Source organism: Pseudophryne corroboree, chromosome 1 (genome assembly GCF_028390025.1).
Source record: "Pseudophryne corroboree isolate aPseCor3 chromosome 1, aPseCor3.hap2, whole genome shotgun sequence".
NCBI classification, from domain to species: Eukaryota; Metazoa; Chordata; class Amphibia; order Anura; family Myobatrachidae; genus Pseudophryne; species Pseudophryne corroboree.
Genome location: NC_086444.1, coordinates 116,420,996 through 116,428,511, shown reverse-complemented (window position 1 = coordinate 116,428,511; position 7,516 = coordinate 116,420,996).

Genomic DNA, 7,516 nt, shown 5'->3' with positions numbered 1-7,516 from the left:
ATTACAGTGTGTTTCCCAGCTCTCTGAGCTCCAGTGCTTCCAGCATTACAGTGTTTACCAGCTCTCATTGAGTCCCAGTGCTTCCAGCATTACAGTGTGTTTCCCAGCTCTCTGAGCTCCAGTGCTTCCAGCATTACAGTGTGTTTCCCAGCTCTCTGAGCTCCAGTGCTTCCAGCATTACAGTGTGTTTCCAGCTCTCTGAGCTCCAGTGCTTCCCGCATTACAGTGTGTTTCCCAGCTCTCTGAGCTCCAGTGCTTCCAGCATTACAGTGTGTTTCCCAGCTCTCTGAGCTCCAGTGCTTCCAGCATTACAGAGTGTTTCTCAGCTCTCTGAGCTCCAGTGCTTCCCGCATTACAGTGTGTTTCCCAGCTCTCTGAGCTCCAGTGCTTCCCGCATTACAGTGTTTCCCAGCTCTCTCAGCTCCAGTGCTTCCAGCATTACAGTGTTTCCCAGCTCCCTGAGCTCCAGTGCTTCCCGCATTACAGTGTGTTTCCCAGCTCCCTGAGCTCCAGTGCTTCCCGCATTACAGTGTGTTTCCCAGCTCTCTGAGCTCCAGTGCTTCTAGCATTACATTGTGTATCCCAGCTCTCTGAACTCCAGTGCTTCCAGCATTACAGTGTTTCCCAGCTCTCAGAGCTCCAGTGCTTCCAGCATTACAGTGTTTCCCAGCTCTCTGAGCTCCAGTGCTTCCAGCATTACAGTGTGTTCCCAGCTCTCTGAGCTCCAGTGCTTCCAGCATTACAGTGTGTTCCCAGCTCTCTGAGCTCCAGTGCTTCCAGCATTACAGTGTGTTTCCCAGCTCTCTGAGCTCCAGTGCTTCCAGCATTACAGTGTGTTTCCCAGCTCTCTGAGCTCCAGTGCTTCCAGCATTACAGTGTGTTTCCAGCTCTCTGAGCTCCAGTGCTTCCCGCATTACAGTGTGTTTCCCAGCTCTCTGAGCTCCAGTCCTTCCAGCATTACAGTGTGTTCCCAGCTCTCTGAGCTCCAGTGCTTTCAGCATTACAGTGTGTTCCCAGCTCTCTGAGCTCCAGTGCTTCCCGCATTACAGTGTGTTTCCCAGCTCTCAGAGCTCCAGTGCTTCCAGCATTACAGTGTGTTCCCAGCTCTCTGAGCTCCAGTGCTTCCCGCATTACAGTGTGTTTCCCAGCTCTCAGAGCTCCAGTGCTTCCAGCATTACAGTGTTTCCCAGCTCTCTGAGCTCCAGTACTTCCAGCATTACAGTGTGTTCCCAGCTCTCTGAGCTCCAGTGCTTCCCACATTACAGTGTGTTTCCCAGCTCTCTGGGCTCCAGTGCTTCCAGCATTAGTGTTTCTCAGCTCTCTGAGCTCCAGTGCTTCCCAGCTCTCAGAGCTCCAGTGCTTCCAGCATTACAGTGTGTTTCCCAGCTCTCTGAGCTCCAGTGCTTCCAGCATTACAGTGTGTTCCCAGCTCTCTGAGCTCCAGTGCTTCCCGCATTACAGTGTGTTTCCCAGCTCTCTGAGCTCCAGTGCTTCCAGCATTAGTGTTTCTCAGCTCTCTGAGCTCCAGTGCTTCCCGCATTAGTGTTTCCCAGCTCTCTGAGCTCCAGTGCTTCCCGCATTACAGTGTGTTTCCCAGCTCTCTGAGCTCCAGTGCTTCCAGCATTACAGTGTTTCCCAGCTCTCATTGAGTCCCAGTGCTTCCAGCATTACAGTGTGTTTCCCAGCTCTCTGAGCTCCAGTGCTTCCAGCATTACAGTGTTTCCCAGCTCTCTGAGCTCCAGTGCTTCCAGCATTACAGTGTGTTTCCAGCTCTCTGAGCTCCAGTGCTTCCCGCATTACAGTGTGTTTCCCAGCTCTCTGAGCTCCAGTGCTTCCCGCATTACAGTGTGTTTCCCAGCTCTCTGAGCTCCAGTGCTTCCAGCATTACAGAGTGTTTCTCAGCTCTCTGAGCTCCAGTGCTTCCCGCATTACAGTGTGTTTCCCAGCTCTCTGAGCTCCAGTGCTTCCCGCATTACAGTGTGTTTCCCAGCTCTCTGAGCTCCAGTGCTTCCCGCATTACAGAGTGTTTCTCAGCTCTCTGAGCTCCAGTGCTTCCCGCATTACAGTGTGTTTCCCAGCTCTCTGAGCTCCAGTGCTTCCCGCATTACAGTGTGTTTCCCAGATCTCTGAGCTCCAGTGCTTCCAGCATTACAGTGTGTTTCCCAGCTCTCTGAGCTCCAGTGCTTCCCGCATTACAGTGTGTTTCCCAGCTCCCTGAGCTCCAGTGCTTCCCGCATTACAGTGTGTTTCCCAGCTCTCTGAGCTCCAGTGCTTCCCGCATTACAGTGTTTCCCAGCTCTCTCAGCTCCAGTGCTTCCAGCATTACAGTGTTTCCCAGCTCCCTGAGCTCCAGTGCTTCCCGCATTACAGTGTGTTTCCCAGCTCTCTGAGCTCCAGTGCTTCCCGCATTACAGTGTGTTTCCCAGCTCTCTGAGCTCCAGTGCTTCCCGCATTACAGTGTGTTTCCCAGATCTCTGAGCTCCAGTGCTTCCAGCATTACAGTGTGTTTCCCAGCTCTCTGAGCTCCAGTGCTTCCCGCATTACAGTGTTTCCCAGCTCTCTCAGCTCCAGTGCTTCCAGCATTACAGTGTTTCCCAGCTCCCTGAGCTCCAGTGCTTCCCGCATTACAGTGTGTTTCCCAGCTCTCTGAGCTCCAGTGCTTCCAGCATTAGTGTTTCTCAGCTCTCTGAGCTCCAGTGCTTCCCGCATTAGTGTTTCCCAGCTCTCTGAGCTCCAGTGCTTCCCGCATTACAGTGTGTTTCCCAGCTCTCTGAGCTCCAGTGCTTCCAGCATTACAGTGTTTCCCAGCTCTCATTGAGTCCCAGTGCTTCCAGCATTACAGTGTGTTTCCCAGCTCTCTGAGCTCCAGTGCTTCCAGCATTACAGTGTTTCCCAGCTCTCTGAGCTCCAGTGCTTCCAGCATTACAGTGTGTTTCCAGCTCTCTGAGCTCCAGTGCTTCCCGCATTACAGTGTGTTTCCCAGCTCTCTGAGCTCCAGTGCTTCCCGCATTACAGTGTGTTTCCCAGCTCTCTGAGCTCCAGTGCTTCCAGCATTACAGAGTGTTTCTCAGCTCTCTGAGCTCCAGTGCTTCCCGCATTACAGTGTGTTTCCCAGCTCTCTGAGCTCCAGTGCTTCCCGCATTACAGTGTTTCCCAGCTCTCTCAGCTCCAGTGCTTCCAGCATTACAGTGTTTCCCAGCTCCCTGAGCTCCAGTGCTTCCCGCATTACAGTGTGTTTCCCAGCTCTCTGAGCTCCAGTGCTTCCAGCATTACAGTGTGTTTCCCAGCTCTCTGAGCTCCAGTGCTTCCAGCATTAGTGTGTTTCCCAGCTCCCTGAGCTCCAGTGCTTCCCGCATTACAGTGTGTTTCCCAGCTCTCTGAGCTCCAGTGCTTCCCGCATTACAGTGTTTCCCAGCTCTCTCAGCTCCAGTGCTTCCAGCATTACAGTGTTTCCCAGCTCCCTGAGCTCCAGTGCTTCCCGCATTACAGTGTGTTTCCCAGCTCTCTGAGCTCCAGTGCTTCCCGCATTACAGTGTGTTTCCCAGCTCTCTGAGCTCCAGTGCTTCCCGCATTACAGTGTGTTTCCCAGATCTCTGAGCTCCAGTGCTTCCAGCATTACAGTGTGTTTCCCAGCTCTCTGAGCTCCAGTGCTTCCCGCATTACAGTGTTTCCCAGCTCTCTCAGCTCCAGTGCTTCCAGCATTACAGTGTTTCCCAGCTCCCTGAGCTCCAGTGCTTCCCGCATTACAGTGTTTCCCAGCTCCCTGAGCTCCAGTGCTTCTAGCATTACATTGTGTATCCCAGCTCTCTGAACTCCAGTGCTTCCAGCATTACAGTGTTTCCCAGCTCTCAGAGCTCCAGTGCTTCCAGCATTACAGTGTTTCCCAGCTCTCTGAGCTCCAGTGCTTCCAGCATTACAGTGTGTTCCCAGCTCTCTGAGCTCCAGTGCTTCCAGCATTACAGTGTGTTCCCAGCTCTCTGAGCTCCAGTGCTTCCAGCATTACAGTGTGTTTCCCAGCTCTCTGAGCTCCAGTGCTTCCAGCATTACAGTGTGTTCCCAGCTCTCTGAGCTCCAGTGCTTCCAGCATTACAGTGTGTTCCCAGCTCTCTGAGCTCCAGTGCTTCCAGCATTACAGTGTGTTTCCCAGCTCTCTGAGCTCCAGTGCTTCCAGCATTACAGTGTGTTTCCCAGCTCTCTGAGCTCCAGTGCTTCCAGCATTACAGTGTGTTTCCCAGCTCTCTGAGCTCCAGTGCTTCCAGCATTACAGTGTGTTTCCAGCTCTCTGAGCTCCAGTGCTTCCCGCATTACAGTGTGTTTCCCAGCTCTCTGAGCTCCAGTCCTTCCAGCATTACAGTGTGTTCCCAGCTCTCTGAGCTCCAGTGCTTTCAGCATTACAGTGTGTTCCCAGCTCTCTGAGCTCCAGTGCTTCCCGCATTACAGTGTGTTTCCCAGCTCTCAGAGCTCCAGTGCTTCCAGCATTACAGTGTGTTCCCAGCTCTCTGAGCTCCAGTGCTTCCCGCATTACAGTGTGTTTCCCAGCTCTCAGAGCTCCAGTGCTTCCAGCATTACAGTGTTTCCCAGCTCTCTGAGCTCCAGTACTTCCAGCATTACAGTGTGTTCCCAGCTCTCTGAGCTCCAGTGCTTCCCACATTACAGTGTGTTTCCCAGCTCTCTGGGCTCCAGTGCTTCCAGCATTAGTGTTTCTCAGCTCTCTGAGCTCCAGTGCTTCCCAGCTCTCAGAGCTCCAGTGCTTCCAGCATTACAGTGTGTTTCCCAGCTCTCTGAGCTCCAGTGCTTCCCGCATTACAGTGTGTTTCCCAGCTCTCTGAGCTCCAGTGCTTCCAGCATTACAGTGTTTCCCAGCTCTCATTGAGTCCCAGTGCTTCCAGCATTACAGTGTGTTTCCCAGCTCTCTGAGCTCCAGTGCTTCCAGCATTACAGTGTGTTTCCCAGCTCTCTGAGCTCCAGTGCTTCCAGCATTACAGTGTGTTTCCAGCTCTCTGAGCTCCAGTGCTTCCCGCATTACAGTGTGTTTCCCAGCTCTCTGAGCTCCAGTGCTTCCAGCATTACAGTGTGTTTCCCAGCTCTCTGAGCTCCAGTGCTTCCAGCATTACAGAGTGTTTCTCAGCTCTCTGAGCTCCAGTGCTTCCCGCATTACAGTGTGTTTCCCAGCTCTCTGAGCTCCAGTGCTTCCCGCATTACAGTGTTTCCCAGCTCTCTCAGCTCCAGTGCTTCCAGCATTACAGTGTTTCCCAGCTCCCTGAGCTCCAGTGCTTCCCGCATTACAGTGTGTTTCCCAGCTCCCTGAGCTCCAGTGCTTCCCGCATTACAGTGTGTTTCCCAGCTCTCTGAGCTCCAGTGCTTCTAGCATTACATTGTGTATCCCAGCTCTCTGAACTCCAGTGCTTCCAGCATTACAGTGTTTCCCAGCTCTCAGAGCTCCAGTGCTTCCAGCATTACAGTGTTTCCCAGCTCTCTGAGCTCCAGTGCTTCCAGCATTACAGTGTGTTCCCAGCTCTCTGAGCTCCAGTGCTTCCAGCATTACAGTGTGTTCCCAGCTCTCTGAGCTCCAGTGCTTCCAGCATTACAGTGTGTTTCCCAGCTCTCTGAGCTCCAGTGCTTCCAGCATTACAGTGTGTTTCCCAGCTCTCTGAGCTCCAGTGCTTCCAGCATTACAGTGTGTTTCCAGCTCTCTGAGCTCCAGTGCTTCCCGCATTACAGTGTGTTTCCCAGCTCTCTGAGCTCCAGTCCTTCCAGCATTACAGTGTGTTCCCAGCTCTCTGAGCTCCAGTGCTTTCAGCATTACAGTGTGTTCCCAGCTCTCTGAGCTCCAGTGCTTCCCGCATTACAGTGTGTTTCCCAGCTCTCAGAGCTCCAGTGCTTCCAGCATTACAGTGTGTTCCCAGCTCTCTGAGCTCCAGTGCTTCCCGCATTACAGTGTGTTTCCCAGCTCTCAGAGCTCCAGTGCTTCCAGCATTACAGTGTTTCCCAGCTCTCTGAGCTCCAGTACTTCCAGCATTACAGTGTGTTCCCAGCTCTCTGAGCTCCAGTGCTTCCCACATTACAGTGTGTTTCCCAGCTCTCTGGGCTCCAGTGCTTCCAGCATTAGTGTTTCTCAGCTCTCTGAGCTCCAGTGCTTCCCAGCTCTCAGAGCTCCAGTGCTTCCAGCATTACAGTGTGTTTCCCAGCTCTCTGAGCTCCAGTGCTTCCAGCATTACAGTGTGTTCCCAGCTCTCTGAGCTCCAGTGCTTCCCGCATTACAGTGTGTTTCCCAGCTCTCTGAGCTCCAGTGCTTCCAGCATTAGTGTTTCTCAGCTCTCTGAGCTCCAGTGCTTCCCGCATTAGTGTTTCCCACCTCTCTGAGCTCCAGTGCTTCCCGCATTACAGTGTGTTTCCCAGCTCTCTGAGCTCCAGTGCTTCCAGCATTACAGTGTTTCCCAGCTCTCATTGAGTCCCAGTGCTTCCAGCATTACAGTGTGTTTCCCAGCTCTCTGAGCTCCAGTGCTTCCAGCATTACAGTGTTTCCCAGCTCTCTGAGCTCCAGTGCTTCCAGCATTACAGTGTGTTTCCAGCTCTCTGAGCTCCAGTGCTTCCCGCATTACAGTGTGTTTCCCAGCTCTCTGAGCTCCAGTGCTTCCCGCATTACAGTGTGTTTCCCAGCTCTCTGAGCTCCAGTGCTTCCAGCATTACAGAGTGTTTCTCAGCTCTCTGAGCTCCAGTGCTTCCCGCATTACAGTGTGTTTCCCAGCTCTCTGAGCTCCAGTGCTTCCCGCATTACAGTGTTTCCCAGCTCTCTCAGCTCCAGTGCTTCCAGCATTACAGTGTTTCCCAGCTCCCTGAGCTCCAGTGCTTCCCGCATTACAGTGTGTTTCCCAGCTCTCTGAGCTCCAGTGCTTCCCGCATTACAGTGTGTTTCCCAGATCTCTGAGCTCCAGTGCTTCCAGCATTACAGTGTGTTTCCCAGCTCTCTGAGCTCCAGTGCTTCCAGCATTAGTGTGTTTCCCAGCTCCCTGAGCTCCAGTGCTTCCCGCATTACAGTGTGTTTCCCAGCTCTCTGAGCTCCAGTGCTTCCCGCATTACAGTGTTTCCCAGCTCTCTCAGCTCCAGTGCTTCCAGCATTACAGTGTTTCCCAGCTCCCTGAGCTCCAGTGCTTCCCGCATTACAGTGTGTTTCCCAGCTCTCTGAGCTCCAGTGCTTCCCGCATTACAGTGTGTTTCCCAGCTCTCTGAGCTCCAGTGCTTCCCGCATTACTGTGTGTTTCCCAGATCTCTGAGCTCCAGTGCTTCCAGCATTACAGTGTGTTTCCCAGCTCTCTGAGCTCCAGTGCTTCCCGCATTACAGTGTTTCCCAGCTCTCTCAGCTCCAGTGCTTCCAGCATTACAGTGTTTCCCAGCTCCCTGAGCTCCAGTGCTTCCCGCATTACAGTGTGTTTCCCAGCTCCCTGAGCTCCAGTGCTTCTAGCATTACATTGTGTATCCCAGCTCTCTGAACTCCAGTGCTTCCAGCATTACAGTG